The sequence below is a fragment of the Pelodiscus sinensis genome, chromosome 4, assembly GCF_052426305.1.
Source record: "Pelodiscus sinensis isolate ZL-2025 chromosome 4, ASM5242630v1, whole genome shotgun sequence".
Taxonomy (NCBI): domain Eukaryota; kingdom Metazoa; phylum Chordata; order Testudines; family Trionychidae; genus Pelodiscus; species Pelodiscus sinensis.
The window spans coordinates 93,625,518-93,651,339 of NC_143055.1; the positions used below are offsets into that span (position 1 = coordinate 93,625,518).

General features: G+C 44.8%; 1 protein-coding gene across 2 annotated transcripts in view; it reads left to right on the top strand.

Moving 5' to 3' along the window:
• Positions 1 to 2,890: 2,890 nt before the first annotated feature.
• Positions 2,891 to 25,822, top strand: part of IL15 (interleukin 15) — a 99,405-nt gene continuing 76,473 nt past the window's right edge. The window contains exon 1 of one of the 2 annotated variants that reach the window (XM_075929903.2): positions 2,891 to 2,952. The gene's annotated coding sequence lies outside the window, so the exon portion shown is untranslated. Of the gene's footprint in view, positions 2,953 to 14,328; positions 14,348 to 25,822 lie in introns of those variants that run through there. The other variant, XM_075929902.2, reaches the window with a different exon arrangement.

Sequence of the window (25,822 nt, forward strand, 5' to 3'; positions counted from 1 at the left end):
AGGACAGCCCCTTGCCCAGCATGGAGGCAGGGGAGGAAATGCACTGCAAGACACTCACCCAAGAAGCCCCTTCAGGCAGCAGCTGGTCTCGGTGAGGTCCTTCCTGTCCTCTTGCTCCACAGGGAGTCCCTTTCTCATGGGGTTGAGGGCTGTCAATCATGTCACACCCTCCTCATATTTTTCCTTCTGCCTCACAGGTACAGCAGCCAGGGGCCACCGACTGAGACTGCTGCTTTGGGCACTGCTCTGGTTTGTAGCTCACTGAATATTCATGGTGCTTGAGCACCTAGGGTCTACATAGCTCAAAATGTTCTCATTTGATGAAGTGGTTTTACCCATGAACTAACACTGCTACCCCTCAAATTCGACATGCAGTGTTCAAGTCCTGGTCCCATGGTGAATGACTCTAGAATAGCATTATCCGGGATTCCCTGAAGCACCAGTATCTTCCTGGCAGGGGGTGAACGGTGAGGTAGGTCTCCAACTCCCCCTTGCCATGAGGCCCCCCCCCCCATTCTTTGATCCTTCTGTCTCTCCCTCCTCCCCAAGATTCCAGCTCCTGGCCAGGCTGGAATCTAGATCTGGGCCATGGTAAGAGCCACCAGGGAAGCCCAAGTCACTGTGCGGAACCCTGGGGACACAAGCTGGGGACTGTTCTCCAATGGAAGATGGAGTGTCAGGAGCTCCCCGGACTGTTTTCTGGTGCCTAACTCTGGCTTTCAGCCTGGCCAGGGGAGAAAGGAGGAGCAGGCAGCGGGACTCCTGCATGGGTTCTGGTTTTGCATTTTGAAAAGGTGGCCACCCTCATCTATATCTACAGCAGGTTTCCATTTGTGAATCACTAAGAGGAGCTAGGTGCCTATGTTTAACAGAAGGTAGGGCTTTGCACATTACTTTCCTCACTTGGGTTAGCATGCTTTTTTGGGGACCCTATTCCTACGGTCCCACTCTCTCTCACCATTCATTGTACATAGCCTTGGTGTCTAACTAGCCTTTGTGGATCACAAGCTTGCTACTGTGATTTTCTTGGAACCCCTGGGCAGTGGTTAGTAGCATCAGGAGAAGGCTGTGCCTCCTCATACAGCCTGGTGTGGCCCTGACCATGATCTGCCTCCAGGCTCAATCCTGCCCGTTTCTAGTTCTCTTCCTGCTCTTTGCAGCTGAGAGGCTGGGGCAGGCAGGCTGGGCTCAGAGCTCACAAGGTCTCAGGCTGGGGGTGCTCCCGCCATGCTACTTACCTAGTACTCCAGGGTTGGGGCCGCACAGAAGGGGATGGCAGCTCTGGGTTCCGCAGGGGAGGTGGGTGCAAGGGAAGGGCTAGCACCTCAGGCAGAAAGGTAAAGGAGTGGGGAACTAGCCTCCTCCAATAGCCTCTTTACCTGCCGCCCACGTAGGGACCTAAAAGTTAGGCTCAGAGGTGTTACAATACTGAGCATCAAAGTTGCTTGACAGATCAATCCCTAGGTTCTCAATAGAAAGGATGAGGCAAATAATACAGACAATTTTGGAAAGAAGAATCCTGGTGTTTCACCTTATCTGGAAATAAATGAGGATTCTGCCCCAGAGTGAAGGAGAGACCAGCAAATACTTTAATTGATTAGAATATTCAAAGAAAACAATCATTAAATGGCACGTACTCATTTAAACATGAATTTACTGGCATGAACATTGATGGAAATAGCAAATATTAGATAACATGGAGGAAAGGACATGATGTCTTCTGGCATTTTCAACAGGCTTTAGATCAGAGCCTAGTCACAGAAAGTGAATACTAAATTAGTATTAAAAAACGACTGAAGGTATTAGGATCTTTGAATCAGGAAATGAAAGTATGATATAATCAATACTTTTATTATGTTAAAAAGATCTTTAGTTTTGGAAAAAATAGTTATGTTTCTTTGAATGAATAAGATTTATGTTCTTAAATCTTTTCAGCCAGCTGGCTGCTAATTACCCAAAGTTGTCTTTATATGTCATAATGCTCTAGTATTATAGCATATGGCTTGCTTAGCTCTGAAATTACTTTTTGGTATTACTAAAAGGTAATAGAGCTAGCGGTTCTAGAAAATCTCAGGTGGTAAAAACTGAAAGCAAAGTTTATTAGAAAATTATGTGGAAAATTTTAATAGCAGTATTGGAGGGAAACAAATGCTACAATCAAAGCCTGAGGATCTTTAACAAATTTGTGACAGACTTTTTAGTTAAAAACAATTGTAAGTGGACCAACATGAGTTTTCAGCAGATGGCTTCACGAGCAAAGGAGATACAGAAGACAAAGGTTATAGAGCAAGAAAAAATAAGACGGGGGAGGGGTGAAAGGGAGGAGGGAGTCAGAGTAAACAACCTGTCACAAATACAGATGAGCAATGTGCATTACTCATCGCTTTCTACATTAAAAGAAGAAAAAAAGTGTAACTAATGCTTCCAACTAGAGATTGCATCTCTCTGCTTTCAAAATCTTCTACAGCAGAAGTTTGCACAGAAACATGGTACAAAAATAAACTCCTGGATTTACACTCTGATTTGGGTACAATAACAAGGGTCTAATCTCACATCTCTTGAATTCAGCGGCAATATTCCCATTAACTCTAAGGAAAGCAGGATTAGACCGTTAGAAAAACCTGTGAGTAACTGCCAGTTCCTAGGTACCTTTACTGTGCTGCTGCATGTATCCTATATATTGTATTTTTATCTCTCTGAACTCCAAATAGCCTAATAAACTCAGGCTTTACTGCTAAATGCAAAACTGTCCTCAGCTCTGCTATTCATTTTTCTCTTTTGCATTCCAACCATCTCTCCATGCAGCTGAACTGGTTTGACACCATATGCAAGGGGATTTTGACACCTACTTTAAGAGAAGAGAAACGATGACTCCTTCAGCACCCTTCTACAGTTTCACAGCTATGAGGGCCTTCCAGAACCTATACTCTAGACCCAGAAGACTGGCTTAAGGTAGGCAAACTCCAGCTACGTCAATAATGTAGCTGGAGTCGTCATACTGTAAGACGAGCTTAGTACCATCTTTACAGTGGGAGGTCAATGGAAGCAAATGCTCCCATCAGCTTCACTTATTCCTTGTGACTGTAAGGAGTACTGGGGCTAACCAGGGGGCACACTCAGCATTTGATTTAGTGGGTCCTTACTTGACCCACTAAATCAAACACTGGGAATTAATTAAGTGTAGCAGAGTATTTTAACTCAGAAGGGAGAAAAGAAGAGAGGAAGTTGTGTTGACTAAGGCATTGAATTCTGAGAAAGTATGAAAGCCACCTTTTTCTCATTTGTACTTTTCTGGTTTGGAATTTGGCATTTTAAAAAAATGTATGCATGGAAGGAATGTCTCCAGAGGCTCTTGCAAAATTGATTTCAATTTAGATTTTTCTAACCTCTATGATAAAAGCCTATTCAGAGAGGGACGTTTTAGGTTCAAAGCTTCTGGTGAACTCTTCTCTGTTGTTCTGATAACTGGGTTGTGTAACTTGCTTTCTCTCTGTGCCGTGTAATTTTCGCAAGGCAGGAATCTGTCTGTAGTCATTTTACATCCAGCTTTGCTTGACTAGATTGTATTCATTGGCTCATTTGGATTGTGACATGTTGAGTTTTATTAACAGAGAGAGAAGTCGAAATAGACTTGATGTGTTTTACAAGCATTTTACATTTCTTAGAATAAATCATAAGCAATTCTATTCTGGATTTTCTATGTGGATTTGCTCTGAATTTAAAAAATGAGAGAATGTTTGTATTAAGCTTGTGCATAGTTAGGGCATGGAGCAATGAAAAAGTTGTCAGACTAGAACCGTATTTGCCAACAGTGTAGCACAAAGGCTTCCACAATCCAGAAAAAGTATAGCTAAAATTAGCCTTGAGGTTGACTCACTTATGACAGTTGCTAACAGAAGTGAAAGTTGCTAACTCAGTTTTTTCCTAGACTTGATATCATAATTAAAATCATGGTTCTTAAATTCCACTTTATAGACATACACACAAGTTTTTAAATTTTTCAGCCACCTCACAAGAGAAAATTTGTTTATAGGTATGTACAAATGAGTGCTAAACCATGCTTTTCTTCCTGTATATGCAGAAAACAGAGTGGAACATACTTTACACATTTGGAAAAAAAAGAATATCTCAGTGGAAAGATAAAAAGTATTAGATAAGATGTCAGGGTCATGGCTCATAGTAAGCTACTAAAGACTCATGCCAGTGAAAACTGCAGCAGAGTCAAGAGGACAATCTTGCTCTGTGCTCCATGGGATAGGAAACAGTTTGGAAGAAATTATTCATTAATCTGTCCTTAGCTGGTTGTTTTTCCACAGACCATTTCCTTTTTAATCTGAAACATGTATGATTCAGTCACAGTTTAGAAAGGCCTTCCACTGTCTAGTAATATAGTAACCTCATCATCCCTGAAAGGAAAATATTGACAGCAGGGCCTGACCCTAGCTTCTCCTGTTGATCTCTGCCCCTTTTGTCCATGTCTAAGATTTTCTGCTATTGCTACTACTGGCACAGTTCTACTGGTAGTAGCTATGGTGGAAGCTATTGCATAGGCAACATACCATCTCATAGCTGAGTGCCAGTCTAGATGACACAGGCATTGTCCATGTTATTTCCACCAAGCACAGAAAAGTTACCATTGGTGGATCGATGATGAGAACTCTAGTTCTCATTCAGACAATGCCTTTGGCAGATAATATGCCAGAGAAACTATGATTTCAAGTGTCTGTTGTTTTCATTCCTAAACTGACACAGCATTCAGGCTTTTAAAGCTCCTTTGAGGTGCTCATTATACCTAACACTGCTCGTAAAATGCTTCCATACAATTAAATGGCAAAGCACCCAAAACTCAATGGTTCAGGATAGAGTCCTGTATCAGGATATTAGCCTCTGACTTTCCTCAGTCATTCACTAACAGTCATTGTATTGGGCAAATGTCAGAGCTTTCTATTCTTCTGCTCACCATTCCTAATTAAAACCTTCTTAGAAAGTGGATCCACACAATAGTAGCAACGATCCACTTTCATATACCATCCAAATAAACACCTTCCAGTCCAAGGTTCCTTAGGTATACCAGTAACTCATCTTCCTGTTTGACACTTAACGCTTCTGACAAAAGTTATTTCTAAAGTTAGGGCAGTTCAGACTATTTATTCTGTTAAAATTCTGGCAACTTAGTATGTACTTGCATATTGGATTCATATACTCTGGCATGAACTTCTGTTTTTTTTCTGTCCTCCCTTCTACCAACCCCAAATCCACCTCTCATCATGTAGTTCCTAACTCTGAAGTCTTCTTCCTATTTATTTTGAGTCTCTTGACCTATTCTCTCTTGCCTCCCTTTCTCCTTCATTCCAACCTTCCTTCCCTCCTTCAAATTGAACTGCCTGATCATTGCCACTGGCTCATTTTCATCTGCATCCAGGCATATTCTTGTCTCCAGTTCCTGAAGGCAAGTCTAGACTACCCTTGGCTTCTGAAAGATATGCAAATTGTGTGAATTTGCATATCTTCTTCTGATCCCTTTTTCCGAAGAGTTTTTACAAAAAAGAAAAGCAGTACCCCCCCTTTTTCGAAAGAACTCTTATTCATCAAAAATGAGGTTTACAGGGTTCTTTAAAAAAAGGGTGTGCGCGCAAAAAAACCCGTCTAGACTGCTTTTTTTTTAAACTTCCAAAAAAGGGATCAAAGATGATATGCAAATTCACGCCAAACTTGCATATCTTTTCGGAAGCCAAAGGTAGTCTAGACGTGCCCTGAGATTCCATCTCCCTCTGTTGTGTATTGTATCAACAACAACTGACCTACACATACCACTGAGAACCTGCTTTATGTATATGGCTACTGTTGCTCATGCTTTGTATGGTGCAGGGTTGGGCTTGGGTGCACTTCAGACCTAGCTTCATGAAAGGCCTATGTCAATGTCTATACAACAGTCTTGCACCCTCCAGTGTGAATGCCCCACTACACTGACATTACTACACCTCCATGAGATTGTGGTGAGGGTGACTGTCAATACCGACACTGTATTACTTACATTGGCTGCTGGCTGTCAATTTCACATCTCACTCTGCAACATGGGGCTCATAGAAACTGAAAAGAAAGACTGGTAGGTTCTATGCTGTGGATCCTGTGGATTCAGGGTTGGAGCTGTCACTCCAGAGTACGCAGGGAGCTGCAGCCCTGAGCCTGACTACTGCTCAGCTCTCAACTCCCCACAGAGCTAACAAGCTGAGACCAAGCAGCAGGATTCCACATTGTCCTTTTTAAGTGGTGAGAGCTTTCCTGGTGAGGAGGTGCACCACCAATAGAAGGAGAGTAGCATAGACATGAAAAACCACAGTGACTACTGCAATGGCTGCATGTCAACTGAAGTTTGTAGTGTCAACATGCCCTAAATCTATATCGTTCACTGACAGTGTACAAATCTCCATGGAGATGCTTGCTCATGGAGAGAATGGGGTCAGAATACAAATGGTCATTTAGGCTGTGTTTTAATATATCTGGATATGAGTTCATGTGGAGTTTATAGCTATGCAGTTAATTTTCAGATTGGGATCTGGTGCAAATATACATTATATTCACCATAATCACTAAAAGTCAAAAAGAAACTAGATACTATTAAATGGACGATCACAAGGAAGGAGATACTGAACGAAGATTCTCTCTCCAGAGAAATTCTAGGAATACACTACTTAAAGAAAGAGGGGTACTTCTAGACTACAGGCTCTTGTCAACAGAGGCTGTGTCGACAGATGCGGTCAACAAAGCTTCTGTCTACAAAGAGTGTCTAGACTACATCCAGTTCTGTCGACAAAGCAAGCCACTTTGTTGACATGAGTGTAGACGCAATAACGACTTCTGTCGACAGAACTCTGTCAACAAAAGGCATTATTCCTCCTAAATGAGGTTTACCGCTTGTGACGGGGCAAGCCCGCACCAGGCGGGGGCAACCCCTCGGGAGGCGTTGTGGAGCGGGAGGCCAGGCAGCCACCGGCTTTGCCCGGGCTGCTTGGCAGCCGCGCGCGCCGCCCCCAGCCCCAGCGCGGAGGGGGGAGGTGACATCATGAGAGGCGCGCCGCGGCATCAGCCGCATTGCCGGGGCAACGTGCCGACGTCCGGGCGGAGCGGGGGGGGTCAGCCGAGACGCACTGACGCCGGAACACCGGCGCCAGGTTTAAAACGCCGACACTGGGAGCAGGAAAAGGGGGAAGCAGGAAAAGGGACGGAGGCGAGCGGACGGCCCGCCAAGGAGTCAGCGGACCCACTCCCGGCAGTTCCCCGGAGCAAACCCCGAGCGGGGACGGTGAGTCTTCCGCCGGCGGAGGGGGAAGAAAGTGGCCCAGGGCAGAGTCAGGAGTGACTGGTGGGCTGGTGTGTTAAGGGTGCACACCCCGTCAGCCAAGGCGGGTCGAGCCAAACCCGCACCCTTAGGGCCCTGGGCCGGGGCCCGTGAGAGTGGGTGGGCCCGGGCCCCCCTTCCCCTCCCGCCTTACTTGGGAGAAGGAAACCGAAGACAAAGGTGGACCAAGAGGGTAGACAGGAGGACTCTGAGCACTGGTGCAGGGACACATCACGGGAGAAACTTGGGGGTACCGCCGCGAGATGGCGGTGGGGCGTCACACCGCTGTTGACAGCACTCTGCAGTAGTGTAGATGCAGGTATAGTTTTGCCGACAAAAGTCCACTTTTGTGGACAAAACACTGTAGTCTAGACACACTCTAGTTGATCAAGTTGAATAGGCATCATAGAGATTGGCAAGAAGACCTATTAAAAGATTAAATTAAAGTAGGAGAGCAAAGAAATAGCACAGTCAGAAGTGTGATACCTTTCCTGATATTTGCCAGAATCCTCACTTCATGTACTGACAAATTTAGACCTAAGCTGTAGTAGACAGTTCCATTAATATAACAATTAATAGGCCTAGCCTAAAGGATGAGTTTCCTGCTCAACCTCTTTTCTTTTGTCCTCTATGTGAGCTCCAATTTTGGTGCTACGCTATGCATTGAGACTTTTCCTTCAAATCCCCGTTTTCTTTTATAGGATGCTACTTTAGTAGGGGTGATTACAAAGTAACTATTTAATAAATAATTTGTGGCTATGCTGAAATGAGAATTGTGTCCTTATTGTACTAGGTACTATACAAACAAGAGAAAACTGACCCTTTTCCAAAAAGTTTAATCTAAAACTAATAAAAGAAAGTTCTTCACACAGCATGTAGTCAACCTGTGGAACTCCTTGCCAGAGGAGGCTGTGAAGGCTAGGACTACAACAGTTTAAAAAGAAGCTAGATAATTTCATGGAGGTTAGGTCCATAAAAGGCTATTAGCCAGGGGATAGAAATGGTGTCCCTGGCCTCTGTCAGAGGCTGGAGAAGGATGGCAGGAGACAAATCCCTTGATCATAGTCTTCGGTCCACCCTCTCTGGGGCACCTGGTGCTGGCCACTCTCTGCAGACAGGCTACTGGGCTAGATGGACCTTTGGTCTGACCCAGTACAGCTGTTCTTATGAGATTTACAGGCATATTACACTCCGGTTCTGCTACTGCTCCCATTCATGTCATTTGGAAGACTCCCACTGACTTCATGGGTATGGGATCATGCCTTAAGAGCGTAGGATGTGAAGTTTAATTCTTACTAGAGATCCTTGCCATCCAAAGCCAACCTTTTAACTTAGGCAATATGACTGAGGGTATGTCTACACAGCATAGTTTTTTCCCCAGAAAACCGGCCATTTTGTTATACCAAATAAAAGCAAGCAGGATCTTATGAGGGGGATAAGGCAAAAAGCCACATTTATTGTAAAGAGAATAATAAAAAAATAAAAGATAGAAGTAAACAACGTTCGTTGTTTAACTACTTAACCCTTATACATATAAACATTCATTCATCCATTCATTCAGGTTCTGTGTATTTGTTATAGTTACCAGCCTGGAAGTTGCTTGTGACAGAATACTGGCCAGGTATTCTGTACACAAGTGATGGTAGTGGGGAGTGAAGTCCTGATCAGATACGCATCTGAAGCTTCTGGCAGCAGAACCTTGGACTCTGATTCCATAGTTTTTTAGTCCAGTTCTTATAGGAATTTCTTCCTATGCCAGTCTATGGAAATTGCTGCATCATGCTGATGTCTTCAGGGTGGCTACCAGGTGCTTGTCAGTGAATTCATCTGGTAGACCTTCAGTACTTGGTTTTCTCCACTTGACACCTTTTGGTTGCACTGGCACCTGATGCCTTCTTCAGCCCTTTGTTGCTGTATTCTCAGGCTGGCACCTCTCAGAACCATTCATTCATTGTCCAAGCACTCTCTCTCTTACATACATTCCCTAATTAATGTTTCCCATACAGTATTTTGTATAATAATAAAAGTTGTAGTTACAAAAGTTTCTGGGTGGTATTGCTTAAAACATTCTCTGAGTGCTGAGTAAAGTTACAATGTTTTAAAGAGAACAGGCGTCAATTATGTAACAATGCCCTTAGTCAATTACAGGGCTTGGCTCCCATAGCAGACTTAGTGCCTTGACAATGCATTGTTACAATGTATCTCTGCAATGTCAATTTCAAGCACCCCCTTGCACAAGCTTGAGCATGCCCTGGGACACGGGGGGGGGGGGGGGGGGGGGGAGGGGGCTGTTTCTGGCTACAAGGGTTATATTCTTAACAGTTCTAAGTTACATGACCTAATACATTATATTCTAAAGGGGCAATTATAATAATAATAAATCTAAACATTTAACAATCTTAATATAATAATAAGAAGAATTAATAATAAATCTAAACACTTTAAGTTGTGGGGAACAAATTATGGGGAGTCACTTCCATTTGGGGGAATCATTTTCAATACATTAATATGTTATCTCTACAATTTTTCTGAAAAAATGTCACTTATGTCCACACTGCAATCGTGTTCTTTCAATACATACATACATACATACGAAGAACAGAGGGGTTTTTCTGACATTGGTAAACTTCTTTCTACAAGGAAGTAGCCCTTTCGGAAAAAGGCATGTGTGGACAAGAAAGAGGAAGTTCTTTTGAAAGAAGAGGAAAGAGAAAAAAAACCCCAAAAACTTAGGTGCCCATGTGGCCACTCCATCCATAGTAATCACAGCTTAAATGCAAGATAAAGTCCATTCTGTATGGAGGCTCTCTTCCGGAAAAAGCGTCTTCCAAAAGAAGCCTGCAGTCTAGATGTAGTCAGAGTGTCAAGCCTTGAAGAGCATACAGGCCAGTTCTCCACTAGGAAGCTTGCTGGTATAGCTATATTTAAAGTGACCAGATGTCCTGTTTTTAAAGGAACAGTCTTATATGTAAGTCTACCTGCAAGGTGTCTGCACTTTTTCATAAAAGCAAACAAATGGTGTCATTTTGTCTCCCCCATCCTTCCCCCGGCACACCCCCCCCCCCCCCATCAGCATTTGCAGGTCCTGTTGGCTTGTTCTTGGTTTGCCAGCTGCCCACCCACCAGCAGTGAGTGGGTGGTCCAGCGACTGATGGAGACGAGCTCAGCAAGGCTAGTAGCAGGGCAAAGACATAGCACATAGGATCAGCTGCTGCTCTTGCTGGTCCATCAGCACAGCCCTTGCTATATGCCAGTTCTCAGTTAGAAGAGCCTTGCGCCCCCCCCCCCCCCATCCCGTTTCCAGCTGGCACTGGCTGAGCACTGCATGCTGTGTGGGTAGGCGCCAGGCAGTGGCTGATTATGTGTTGCCTCTGCTGCTCACCCATCCTCCCTTTATGTGATCCCCCTCTCGCTGTCCCCTCCCTAATGTGTCCCTTTGCCACCAGCTCAATCCTGCTGCTTCTTTATACGTCCTCTGGCAGGGGGCCTCCCATTCCTGGCACATGCAGAGAGCAAGCTCCAGGCAGAGTGCTCAACTCACTAACATCCTCACTGACAGGTTCCTTCCTCCCTCCCCTCCCCCCCGCAATGCCTCTGGCTGAGCCAGTGCCCCAGGAAAATGCAAGACCCTCTAGCCTGCATTGCTTGCCAGGAGGAGCCAAGATCAGCACATAGCAAAGACTTACACAGTGCTGGTGCTCTGGCTCTGGCATGGCAGGGGAGGGGGAGAAGGCAGCAATTGCCAGTCTGTTTACAGGCCCAACCTGAAGGCTCTCCCCTCCCTCCCCCTTCTCAGTCAGAAACTTAGCACCCTCTTTACCCACTCACCCCCATCCACCCTGGGTTGGGCCACCAGGGAGCAAGGGCCTTCTCCATCCCATAGAACCCCTCCTCTATGGAGCCACCGCTCTAGCTGCTTGGTAGAAGCTCCTACAGCCAGGTTTCTAGAGTCCTGGTGCACAATGCATCAGCATTTAACCTCTTCCTGCCTGTGCTGTAGCTGGTAAACAGGAGGCAGCTGGGTTATGTCAATGGCCAGCAGTGTTCTGGAGGTGTTAGCTGCCTTTTGACATTGTGCACGCAGGAAGAGCAACTGCTCCAGCCACAGTTTGGGAAGAAGAGATGAGCTCTGCAAAGACAGGGGTTAGTTTGTGCCTCTCCCCATTCCATGACAAAGCAGCTCCTGGAACTATTTTCCCACACCGTGCCAAAAATGCCTGGCCACTTACTGGTGTGAATGCTGACAGATCTGGGGAGGATGTGAGACCCCCATGTGCTCCCCCTCCATATTACCTCAGGAAGAAGTGGTGTCAGGTACCAGAAGAGACAGGTCTGTCTTGGGGACTCAGCCAGGCATGGAGGGTGTGATCCATTGATCAACACTAAGGATGTTAAATTGTGGTCAGTTTACTTATCTTGGGCTCCATGTTGCGCTGCTGATTTGAAATGTCACGCAGTGCTCAGGGTCAGCTGTGGACTCCCCAGCTGATCCTGGGTTCTGCTGAAATGCCGCACAGAGCCCAGGATCTGCTGGGGAATCCCCAGCTGACCCTGAGCGCCAGACGGTGCTGCCACTTTGAAACCCCATCTCAGCGTTTCAAAGGGGCATCGCTGAGCTGTGGATCAGGTGTGTGGCACTACTGCTTTGAAATGCAGAGGCAGCATTCAAAGGGGCAATGCTGCACAGTAGCTGAGCTCAGCTGTGCAGCGCTGCCCTTTAAAGCGAGAGAAGTTTATGGGAGTACGTGTGCGCGCATTTGACCTCACCTCACCTCTCCTCTCCCTTATGCCCCCACTCTCACCTGCGAACTATAGAGCCTTAAAGACAAGGTAAATAGAATAAAACTCTGCAGTATTTTTTGTTAATTTGAATGTGTGTACTGCATAGTTTTGATTGCTTGCCATTGAACTCACTTGAATAGGAGTAATTTTACCAGGTGCCCCATATTCAGCATAGGGAAATATGGTCATTAACTATATGGTTTCCTTGTGAGGTGGGAGAATTGTGAAAACTATAAACACTTATGCTGGCATATGTGTGTCTACATCACTGCTTTTGCTAAAACCACCCACTAATTGATATTATTTTACTATCAGAAGTTTAGTGTAGACCTAGACATAAGCTTAAAAAAAAAAGCTGAGAGAAGCAAATTTAATTCTTAAAAGGATTTTAAGGTGGATCACTCAGAACCAGAAGTCTAGATGGTGGTTCAGTTACTTGCATGGTCCAGATTACCAAGCTACCACCTCTTCTTCAAGAGCAGGGAGCTGAGTCACAAATATTAGAATAACTCAAGAGCCTGTGTATGTACTGTTGTCAATCCCACATCCACATTACCAGTCTTACAGGTAGCAAGGAAATTATCAGCTTTCAAAGCAAATAACTATGTTCATGCTAAAATGGTTTTAAAAACCTGTATCCAACAACATTTCAGAATATAGGGGGTCCTGAAAGTTTTAAAAGAACAAGAACTGGCAGAAGTGATATTTACCCAGAGAACTGGGAAATTACAAAAGAATTAAGTGGTGCAAAAAATGAACACTGAAGTTCCCAGGAAACTGTAAATAAAATAAAAACGGAAAACGAAGGACCTAACATTTTATTTCTTAAAACTGCTAGATGGAATAACTGCTACAGTATCCTGTAGAATGATGCAGTTGGCTCTCTTTCCTAAGTGTCTAGTCAGTTCTGCTCAGCTGTCTTGTGCGAGGATACCATGGTTTTTCCTTCCTCCCTCCCCCCCTCAACTTTGGGAGACCTGTGTCCTAATTGGCACTAGAATGGAACAGTCCAGGGACTGCACTGTGTTTGGTTGGCTGCAATGCTGTCAGAAGTGAGAGCCAAATATTCCGATCCATAAAGAAGTTTACTGGGAACAGTCTGGTTCTAAACACAGCTAAATGTGTCATTTGAGACAAAGAAAAATCTAAATTAAGGGATTTTTCTGTGAAAGTAAAACATAACCAAAGGTTTCTAAAAGTTTCCCAGGGCTAGCCCCCTTGTGGTGGGGAGAAGGGCTCCCTGAGACCCCCTCCTTTCCACTAGCCATTGTTTATCCTCCATTTCCCCCGTTAGCAGCACCTAGGTGAGCTGAGGTAATCACTCAGCTTCTTCTCCCTTCCTCTTACAATAGATGGGAATCTATCTGGAAAGAGGACCAGACCAGTCTCTTAGCCCCAGAATATTCCATTCTGAGGGATCACTCTCCCAAAATCTTTTGCCCCTTCAGAGGGTTTACTGTATACCTTTCCCCATAGGATGCATTACCTCCCCATCAGTCAGCCAGGCCTCAGGGACAATACAGCTTAACAGCTCTCTCTACCTCAGGAGGACAGCCTCTGGAGGAAGCAGCTTTCTTCTTGTGATAAGACAGATTTGCAAAGGTTGTATTGTCAGGATGTTTGGGCTGGGGAATAGGAAATCCTGAATTCTAGCTTCCTGCTTTCTAGGAAATTAGTTAATGTATGTTATTCCTCCCTTCAACTAAAATGTAGTCCAGGTTTCTTTCAAACCTGGGTGCCTCAAATTAAGCACCTAGTTATGGATTTAATATTAGGCAGACAAGTCTGAACATGTTGGCTTTAACATCTCTGCCTTAGGTACTCTATCTACATAGTGAAAACAACGTAGTCCCTTTACTAAAGGTGTGTCTGCTTATTTTCTGGGAAGACCCTATGTGCTGCAATCCAGCCTCACAGACTACAATTCCCATGAGCCCTTGGGAAAAACAGGAAGGAAGTTACTCTTGTGTGGGAGATCTGAGTCTCTCCATGTGTGTGGAGGAAGACTCAGCAGTCTGTGGACTCGTCCCTCTGTTTTTGGAGCAGAAAGGGAGCTAGGCTGCTGCCGTGGGGGAGTTTGAGCTGGAGCTGTTATGTGGTAGTTAGACTGGACAGTGAGCCTTTGGAACTGGGATCTAGTAGGCTGCTTCTGATTGCCTTGGAGGGGAGGCCCTTTGGCTGTACTTGTGTCTAAGAAGCTACTCTGCATCCAGCACACAGGAGATTGTGAGTAACTGGGCATCTTTGGGAAAATGCTGCCTGGGACAGACCTCAGAGATACAGACTAACTCTGGGTTCAAAGAGGCAGAGAGGCCAACCCAGTGAACCAGAGCTGCTGCATAGCTTGGACCCACATACACCCAACCTACAGAGAATCCCCATTACAGCTGAAGTTCTTCAAGGGCACCCACACAAGCAAGAGTCTGGGACTCTGAGTCCAGGGGTGTGCACACTGGGGTGGGATAAATGTTGGCAGCTAGATAAGTTCCTTTTACTTCTGTGTACTTTGTTAATTGATGTTATTCACTGTTAATTTGCTAAAGCGTGTTTAAATTAAACAAAGGTTGTGCATTCTAATGCAGTCTATTAGATGTATATTATTTATGATTTCTAGTTGTTGTTCTGGAGTTAGATCCAGTTTATTGGTGGAAGAAGTTTATTCCTGCAGGTTCAAGGCACACCAGTTAGTGCGTGACAGGGCCAGCCAGGTGGAGGCACCACCATTATATGTTCTTTATGAGCAAGGGACAGCAGCAAGGGGGTGGATAGGGTATCACCAACTAAGTATCACCACTGGGGTGCTCAGGATCTCCTTTTACGTTGAAACTATCAGGTGCCCAGGCACACCTGTGAGTGTGACCTGCTCCCGAGTAACCCCGGGGAGGGAAAAGGGGGTTACAACAATAATACAGAAGTAGTTGATCCAATACAAACTATTACCTGATCCACCTTGCTGACATAATACTGTTATTCTGAAGGGTGTTAAAGGTTTTCACCAGGTGGGTCTTTACTCCAAAGACAGTAAAGGAAGGTGAATGAATTACCAAACAAACACTTTCTTACTCAATGGGAGGAACAACTAAGTTAAAGATAAAAGATTAAAGATAGCTAGAAACAGGGATTGCCATACATAATACGTCAAAGCTACATTGTATAGGCTGTGGGGTTTCCCTGATTGCAAGCACAGGATACTGACTGGCTTTGCAGCCAATGTGCATTAGAGGTACAGTGACCATATTTTCTGAATGAAAAATAGGGGCACATTAGCCCCTGATCCCATTGGCCATGTCCCAACCCCTTAGACTCTTCCCACCTGCCACAGGAAGTACTGCCCCCGGGGGTAGTGTTTCTGGGGTCAAGATGGACACATGGCTGGAAGTAAAGGGTATCATGTGACCCCTCTAAGGACTCATCCCACCATCCTCTACCAATAGGAATGGGTCTGGGCTGTGCAGGAGCCCCCCCATCATGCAACTATACTGCAATTGCATTAACCCAGGGTAGATTCCAGACCTGGGGTCCAGCCTCAATCCAAGAGGAGACCCAGAATCCAAGACCTATTACTTTGCAGTGTAGATGCAACCATATTTGACTCGGGGCCTGGGAATCATCCAGAACTATCCCACAATTTCATGGGATAGCTTCTTTAGTCCTCTTAATGGATGATATATACCAGTTCCAATTAACTGGTAATCAGAGGGGACTAGAGCAACTCCCACTTGCTGTGGACAGGGGGCTGCTCCATCCCAGCAGAGGGCCCTCTGCAGACAGAGGTTGCTCTCATCCAGATCAGCCCTGTCTGTGGGGTCCCACAAGCAGGGGGACCAGTGTCCAGAGCAGCCGTGGGGAGTTCAGCTTGCTGCTGACAGGGGCTGTTCCGGACAGGGGTTGGAGCCGGTGGCAGCACCAGTGTGAACCTAACATTAACGGGAATGTAGAGCCCTAATGAGATGGACTGCAACTGCATTTTTGGAAGTTACTGCAAAACTATCAAGTTCCCTCCATTCTCACAAGCCAGAATGACAATACTGAACTAACCATGACAGTTACAGGATGGAAAAGACCATGTCACTAACCCTCACCACCACTGCTTGAAAGATACATTTCCCATGGTGATCAATGGGGCTGGGCTACTTTATATGTAAAACTGAGAAATGTATATATCAATACCATGATGGCAATGCCTATATTATGTAAACACCACCTAATAATTGCCAAATGAGACCACTTCCCAACCTGCTTACAAAGGGTCTGATACAGTTTAAAGTTTAAGCTAGGATTCGGCCCAAAGCAATCTGTTGATATACCATAGACAACCCAGTTAACATTTAGTCACTCTTCAAAAATATAAGGGACAAGTAATGAAAACCCTCCCTGTAGAGAGACACTACATCCTGCCTCACATGGCATCTTAACTCACTCTTTAAATCATCAACTGTCAAAGTATCAGTTCTGCAGAAAAGGACCTGGGGGTTACAGTAGATGAGAAGCTGGATATGAGTCAACAGTGTGCCCTTGTAGCCAAGAAGGCCAATGGTATATTAGGGTGCATTAGGAGGAGTATTGCCAGCAGATCTAGAGAAGTGATTATTCCCGTTTATTTGGCTCTGGTGAGGCCACATCTGGGGTATTGTGTCCAGTTCTGGGGCCCCCCTCCCCCACTATAGAAACAACGTGGATGCATTGGAGAGGGTCCAGCAGATGGCAACCAAAGTGATTAGGGGCCTGGAGCACATGACCTATGAGGAGAGGCTGAGGGATTTGGGTCTGTTTATTCTGCAAAAGAGAAGAGTGAGGAGGGATTTGACAGCAGCTTCCAACTTCCTGAAGGGAGGTTCCAAAGAGGATGGAGAAAGGCTGTTCACAGTAGTGACAGATGGCACTCAAGTTACAGTGGGGGAGGTCCAAGTTGCATATTATTTCACTAGGAGGGTGGTGAAGTACTGGAATGGTTTATTTAGGGACGTGGTGGAATCTCCATCCCTAGAGGTTTAAGTCTTAGCTTGACAAACCCCTGCCTGGGATGATTTAGTTGGGTTTGGTCCTGTTTTGGGCAGGGGCTTGGACTTGATGACTTCCTGAGACTCAGAGAGATGGAAGAGACCTATGAGCTGCTTGGGTGAGGAAGCTTCACAAAGACTCTGTCCATCATCCACACTGGAGTGACACCGGTGATTTCACCGCCCTGGTAACAGACCCTATCTCTCTGTGGGCTTTTGTGGAGCAGCGGGGAGCCCCAGGGCAGTCTCTCGGGGGAAGAGGACAGTGGTGCCTCTCTTTCAGTGGTGCTTAAACTTCTTGGCCCATGAACCACCTATTTTAATGTAACCCTTTATGTGGCCCACCAGTTGCTAGTGGTGCAGCTGGGGAGAACAGTTTAATTTAAATTATTAAACGGATTAAGCATTTTAACTCCTGTTAGTTTATCAAACTTCATTTTAAATAAATTAAATTGATTTATGTCCAACACAAAAGGTTATAATTTCTTCTTTGAAACCTATGGCCGGGGTGGGAAACCTTTTTGGGGTTGGGGGCCACTGACCCACAGAAAAAAGATCCATTAGGGACCACAAGTGAGAAGAAAAACAAAAAAAAACCAACCAAGTTGTCCAAAAAACCCAACCCACACTGATGTGGCCCCTAACTGAGATACAACTCCTCTGGTGCTCCAGACCTATGCGGCAAGGGAAAAAGACACGGAGAACTGATGTACAGTGCTTCCCATAGGCCACATTTATTTTTCCAGGATTCTGGAATTAGTGAATTTTATGGACCCCCCTTAGGCTTTGGGGTACAGGCAAAAATGAAGGGCTCAGTGTGCAAGACAATGCTGCCAGTGAGTGGGATAGGGTTGTAATGCAGGATCTGGGAGGGAGGTGGGGCGTAGAAGGGAGAGAGATTGCGAGGTCTGGATGGGAGGTAGGATGCAGGAGCAAGAGAGGGTGGCAGTGCAAGCTGGGGATGCAGGATCTTGGCTAGGGGAGTAAGAGGGATTGGGGTGCAGCGGTCTGGGCACTTATTTAGCTTCATACCCCTTTGCAGGAAAGTTTCTGGACAGAATACTACCATTCCCCTGCAGGATGGGGAGGGGGAGGAAGCTCAGCTCCTTCCCCACTCCCCCACGCATAGCAGGGCACCCGTGCACCAACTCCAGCTTCCTGCTCCAAGGCTTGGGGGTGGGGAATGGTAAGAAAGCCCCAACCCTGCCAAACTGTATCCAGGCTCTGCCATTCCCCCAGCGGGGTGAGGAGAGAGAGCGACAGTGCACTGAGCGTACCTTCTGAGCCCAGTGTGGCTCCAGGGGGTGGCAGTGCCCCAGCTGGGCCATTGCCCCAGCTGGGCCATTGCTGTCCCCACCATGGTGCAAGTGGCAGCTCAAAAAACACAGAGATCCAGGAGAGGCTCCTCCGTGCCTTTTCCTTGGATGTGGCGTCTTCCTCTCCCTCCCAGCAGTAGTGGCAGCAGCAGCCACTGTAAGATGGGGCCTTGCATGACAAAGGCAGCCCTGTGAGGGGAGGGAAGGGGCTGCGTGGTGCATGTTGGTGGAGCAGGGGGTGGTGGTGGCTTGCAGGGTGGCACACTGGAGTGCAAGGAACTCCAGAAGCCATCCCAGCTGCTTGCTGGCGAAGTGCCAAGGCAGGGAGCCACCTATGTGCTCTGTGGGAAGAGAGGGGGAGGAGGAGCGCTGTGTCTCTGTGGGCCCTGGTAGCTGGGGGAAGGGAAATAAATGGTGGAGCACTGGCCAGGGCTCCTGCAGGGCTTTTTGGGACATTTTGCTCTTTCATTGAGACACTGGGACAGAGCATTTAAATTCAGGACTGTTCTGGATTTTCTATTACATCTGGTCAGCGTAGTTAGAGGGAAAAAACAAAACAAAACAAAAAATGGAGAGAAGAGTTGTGAATGTGGTGCTGGGAGGAAGCAGAAAGAGAAGGCTTTTTGAGCGCAGAACTTGAAGTAGCAGAGTTGGGGATTTCTGAGCAAGGAAACTGACAGTAGCTGGGACATACAGCAGCCTCTATGTTCCTTGGGAAGTCCTGCCCCCAGTGCGCACACACAGGTAAGCAAAGTCGGTCAAGTTCATAGAGGGAACCTATACTAACCCCATTCAGCGAGTGCAGAACAAAGCATGCTCCCCTGGTGTGCTGGGAGTGCCTAAAACAAAAGCCATCTTTGAGATCCAGAGCCATATTCAGACAACCCCTGGCCTAGATACAGCCCAGAAGCTTTCAATAGAACATGTTCCCAGTCTACTCTTTGCCACGGGTATGGGTCTCAATTAGGGTAAATAGGGTAATACATAACATGGTGGCAGTCCAGGTACCAATTCATGTCAAGGACACTAGGCCTCGCTGAACAATGCACAGCTGCAAAACAGTGTAGCTCTCCTGGGTGCTAGTGTTTTTAAAATAGATATTAGAGTTAGAAGGATGTGTTTAATGTTCAGACTTTATGAAGTGCTTGTAGGAAGCTGCATGTGTTAATCTTACTTCTAATGTCTAATAGCCCATGTTATACAAGGTAATATTTCAGTGTTTGCTCTGCTACTATAAAAGAGCTAAGGCTGTACACAGTCAGGGGAGAATCATTCCCAAATGTGAAATACCCTTCCTAACAAAAGGCCTACTGACATCAGATAGGCCATTGTGGAACATCAGTGGACAACAAAACAAAACAAAACAACTTTGTTGATTGCTTCTCCCAAAGCCCTGAAGAATAATCTCTTATCTCCACACACACACACCCCTACTTCGAGGGAATGAACATTCCTGGTAAGGAGAAATTACCACCCCCTATGGTGTTTGAATTAGGAGGAGCAAAGATTTCTAAGCTTAAGCAACGGGTCCCCAGCTGTTTAACTCGGATTATACTTAAAGGACATATAAAAGCTTGCATATTATAAAAGCTACTATCATCTTTTAGAACCTAAGCCTGTATCTCATTTGTGTGTACGTTTACCTGCTTTAACCTTAGAAATAACCCTCTTATTTCTCTTAGTTAATGCATCATAGATTACTCAAACTGAAAGGGACCTTTAGAGGTCATCAAGTCCAGTCTGTTGCCTGCATGGCAGGATCAAGCACCATTTAGATCAATGGTCCCCAACCTTTCGTGGCTGCCAGGTGCCCAGGGGTGGGCCTGCTCACGTGCTGGGCTTCCAGCGGTGGAGCCATGCATGTGCTGCGCGCTGGGGCTAGCTCAGATGTTTCAGCGGGCACCATGGCGCCCGTGGGCACCACGTTGGGGACCACTGATTTAGATCATCTAACATGCTCTTAAATATCTCCAGTGATGGAGAGCTTCTGGTCTTTAATTAGCATTTATAGGATTGGCTACAAGAGTTCTCTTTGGTGAGTGATACAGGGAATACTTAACCTGGGGAGAGTGACAGGTCTTTTGGGACTGGGAGTAACCTGAGTTTTGATGTAATTTTTGGTATAATGGACCAACTATCACAAAAGTAAGCTTGGCTGTGTAGGCCAGAATGCCCAGTATTTATGACTCCATGTTAAGGTTAACAGTAGAGTGCACAGTTGTTATTTGGTTGTTGAATCCTAACTGAAGAAAACTCCTTTGGTGTTTGTGCCCTGCTTCTTGACAGTGTGCCCTGAGGTTAGTGCCCACATTTGAGAGCTACCCCAAACTGCTTAGACACATACCTCTTGGAGTTATTGTTTTAGGCTGTTTACACAGCATCTGTTACACTGAGAGTTAAGCTTTCCTTTGCATCCATGAGAGCTACAAAGTCAGTTTTTAATGAGAGCTGAGATTTTGGTCTCAGGTTATATAAGGAGCAAAGGACCTAGGCATAGTCACTGTGTGCTCAGATTTTAAAGGGCATGCAATCACTCCTGAAAATAAGAATTAGACTAAAACTCAGAGGAGTGATGTGGGCATGTAAACCCAGATACTCACACTTATTTAGGCATCTAACTCACCTTGAGTGAAAACACTGAGTAGAGCAATACATAGTAGAACACCAAGTGAAGCAATACACTGTCATTCTTATGTATTAATCAAGCTTCCTAGAACTCTCTCAAGGAAGACAGCTCTGCCTAAATGGTATGAATTGAGCCCTACATGACACCAATTCCTTTTCTTCTTGCCAATCACCTGATTTTCAATAAAAGAATGATGGACTCTTTCCCACACTACTGACTTTCTTCCAATCTCTGCAGCCTGTTGAAAAACTTATATTTCAATATACTTGCCCACAAAATTGTTTGACATTTCACCGGGGTTTCTGCCATTATTAAAATCATATGAATTAAGTGAAATTTGCTACCTTTCAAGGTAATTGGATTAATTTGAACATTTTCAGTGCTCGCTTCAAGTGGGTATTAATGGTCTGACATCAAATGAGGTTAAAAAGTCCCCTATAAACAACCACTGCTGTTATTAAATTTAATTAAGCTAGAACAGCAGGCAATTTAAATAGGAAAGTGTTGTGTAAAAATGGCAGCATAGACAAATGACTCTGTTATCATTAAAGCTAATTGGAAGCAGGGGTTTCTAAATGAAGATGTAATTAACAGGCTAATGAATATCATATTAGGGTTGTTATTAATAGTGAAATTTACAAACATGAAAAAACAGTTGCAGATATAATATTAGAGCTATTACAAAGTAAAAAACCTCTTCAAACAAATTATAGCATTTTATCAGTTGATACGGTACCTTCACAGAACAGCAATAATAAAACTGTCTTCCCTTTCACCTTCTGCTTCCACAAATTAAGAAATAATCGCCACATATTAGCTGTAATGTATATGTTTTCAGTAACTTGGCCATTCTAATGCTTCCATACAATTTTAACCAAAAAACTATTTTTGAAAGGTAACTGTCAAAGTTAAGTGAAATCACAGGAATGCTCCATTATGTAACTATGATACATGGAACACAGGTTATTAAGTTAATCATTCTGTAGCAAGTATCCTCAACTGGCATTCATCACTTTAAAATGTTCCATGTAGTGGAACAAAAAGCTTCTCAATTAAACTGGACTAAGGTATTCAGACCTGAAGTTATTTTTTATCTGAAAAGAGTGATATGCTCAGCTTGTAGAAGACGTTGGGCAGGCTACTTTTCTGAAGACCCCCTGCTAGCACTCTGTTCCATCTGTCACCTAACTCCCATCTTAAAGGAGATTAACCTCTGCAAGCCAATCTGCTGTAATTTTACTCTGAAAGGGAAAAATTGAGCTTTTTGTGGTGGTACAAGCAAGCTAAGAGTTTTGAGCTGGAGAGAAACAAGGAAGAGTGGCAGCTACTCACGTAAGTAAAAAAAGATATGTATGTAACTGTCTACAGGTTGAACCTCTCTAATCTGGGTATACTCTGGTCCAGCAACATGCATGGTCTGGCATGATTTTAGTTAGTCAGATGTCCACTTATTGTGGGTGGGATCAAGTTTACTGTCCCAACCTTACCCCTGTTCATACTCCTCACTGTCCCAGACTGGGACCACAGGTGCAGATAGCTGCAGAGCCCAGGAGTCAGCAGATGGGACCCTGGGCATCAGAAGGGTTGGCAGCCAGGGCCCTGGGACTGACATCAGAGACCCTGGGCCATGGTTGACCTCCTGTGGTCCAGCAAATTCTCTAGTTCAGCATTCATCAGGTCCCAAGTGTGCTTAACTAGAGAGATTCAACTTGTATTAGTTTAAAATTACATCCTTATGAGAACAGCTAAAGTCTGATTATCTTTAAAGGACATATAAAGCTTGCATATTATAGCAGCTACTATCATCTTTTGGAACCTAAGGCTTTATCTCATGTGTGTGTAAGTCTACCTACTTTAACCTTAGAGGGGCTCCTCCCTCTCTGGGTCAGTGGGCAGCCCTACTGCAGTCGGATTCATTCCCAGAGCACATTCCATCCTATGCACTGAACATGCTGTAACGTGGCCACATTTTGGCAATTTTTCCACAGAAACAGCAAAAGGTACAACACTGACATGAAAGCAGCCTCCTATCAAGTTTCAGGTGCTTGCTTCAAAATGCTCAGGTATTAGCACTTCAAGATCAGAAGAAGCAAATCTTGAATTTCGTTGTTCTTGGAACTAGCTGAAAAGCTGAACCAAGTTTCTCGTTACTTTTCAAAATATTTTTACTTGGGGGAAAATGCTCAGCATGAAAAACTTCAGCACAAACTCTAGGGCTACCTCTACATTATGTATTTTCTTGCACAAGAAAGCGCAAATACAAAAATATTCATTGCCACGCCTCATTTGCATACTTAATGAGGTCACCATTTTGGACAGGGGGCTTTTGCACAAGGAGCAGTCTATACACTGCTCCTGGCGCAAAGCCCCCTCTTACACAAGAGCTGTTGTGCCTGAATATAAGCGGCAGAACAGCTCTTGCACAAAAGGGAGGGGATTTGCACAAAATGGTGGCTCATTAAGTATGCAAATGAGGCACAGCAATATTCGCCATGCCTCGTTTGCATATGTTCTTGCCCAAGAAAGCACAATGTAGATGTAGCCTAGAAGTCTGACTAAATTATAAGTAGGGCTAGACTCTCCCCCACTAGCCTCACCTAAGGCTTTGTGCAGGCTGGTGGGGAGTTTGTCATGATGCAGTAAGTCATGGATGCCGTCACAATTTGAGTGTTGCTCGTAGATGAAGTCTCATCCACACACAAAATCCTTTAACTCTAGTGTGCTGGTGCTGCTAATGCAAGTTGCCTCGATGCATCAGAGGCATTAATTATATCTCAAGGGAGCACAACTCATCTGCTGCTAACAACCAGCCTTCAGTATGAAAAGAGATTAGCACTACCTCAGTGCCACTAGTCCTCCAATGCCTTCCCATATTTCCCCTCCACATGCCCACTTCATAATTTGGCTAAGTTTACCACTCCACAAAGAACAATGGACCGTGCACTCAGCAGTCGTAGTGCAAGACAACAGCATCTGTAGTGCCCTGTGGGCACAGCAGCTTGAATGTTCCTTGCATTTTGTCCATTTCTCTCAGTAGGCCAAAGAGAGAGGTAATTTGAGTGAACGCTGCAGGGAAGACAGAATTCAGTACACATCTAAGGGCGGGTTTTTGCAGAATCAAGAGCCTAAAGAGCTTTTATTTAGTGGATCGTTATAAGAACCTTATTTCATGAGGTAATAGCATCTTATTCCTGTAATGTGATTTAACAAGAAGCAGATCTTATGGTAAACTAATTGCAGAGTCTTAATTGAAAGTCAGTAGACATCTACATGGGTGCAGGCAGTCACTAGGTGAATCAGCTGCAGGATTAGGGCCTTCGTTTGCACTGATCTATAGTACTTTGTTTCACAAACTGAAAATCATTCCTGTTCTCATGTATATATTGCTGTTTGCCTTAGAAGTGATCCAGCAATCTACCTTCATATACCATGACTTTAGCAATTGCAGGTCATCAGCCTGGGATGATGGATAAATTTTCATTTGTTAAAACAATCTAGCTCAAGTAAAACTTGCTCATGTTTAATGGTAATTTTAGATAAATTGCAGTACGCCAAGACTATTGTGCATACTTCAGAAAGTCAGAATATTAATGTCCCACCAGATGGTTCTAGACCATTAAATAGATACCAAAAGTTTTTACTAACAAATCTTGAGAGTCTATAATGTAAGATTCAGAATAGTTTAATTTTGAGAGGTGATGGCATCTATGAAATACTATAGCTTATAAAATGAGAGTTAGCTAATTTTCTCACAGGGCAAACATTCACATCTGACAATATGTAAATCCATACATTTAAATGTATTGCAAGTTATAATATAAATCCAAGTCATCATCCCTACAACAATTCAATGTTTATAGATTTTTTTTTTGTACTGTGATACAATTGGCCCTAGGCAATTACCAAATGCCATTGCTTATAATGTATTTTGAATACAGGCAGTCCCCGAGTTACGCGGATCCGAATTATGTCGGATCCGCAGTTACGAATGGGGCCCTCCCTCTCCCTGGTCTCCAGCAGACCAGGGAGAGGAAGCAAAACGGCGGAACACGCGGGCAGCGGACAGCCCAGACGCGTCTGGGCTGCCCGCATGCTCCGCGACTTTGCTCTGCTTTGCTCCCCGTCCCCCTGGTCTGCAGACCAGGGGGACGGGGAGCAAAGCAGAGCAAAGCCGCTGAGCCTGGGGTTCTTAAGTTGAATCTGTATGTAAGTCAGAACTGGATCCAGATTCAGCCGCTGTTGAAACTGATCAGTTTCAGCAGCGGCTGAATCTGGACGCCAGTTCCGACTTACATACAGATTCAACTTAAGAACAAACCTACAGTCCCTATCTTGTACGTAACCCGGGTACTATAATTTACATAGGAAGTCAAGTAAAGACTAGTCTTAGTTTACTGTCAGCCCATAATAAGAGAAAGCACACCTGCAACATTGAGGAACAGAGCAATGATAGAATTGTTACTTAATCAATTTCCTCTTGACTCCCCTTACTTCTGGGGGAAAGCAATCTGCTACTGGCCAATGTAAATACCACCAAGATTTTCAAATGATTACACACTGGCATAAACATTTCCCTTCCTACCTTGACAAAATATGGCTTCCTCTCTCACCATTTAAGATGGAATAGACTGATCATTTCCTACGGTACACAGGATCAGTTTCACTGACTGCTGCATTAGGGAGAAGTCAAAGTTGCAGCCATTCTTCATTTGTGACTGGACACTCCCTTTCCCTACCTATGAGGGAAGAACAATAGTTC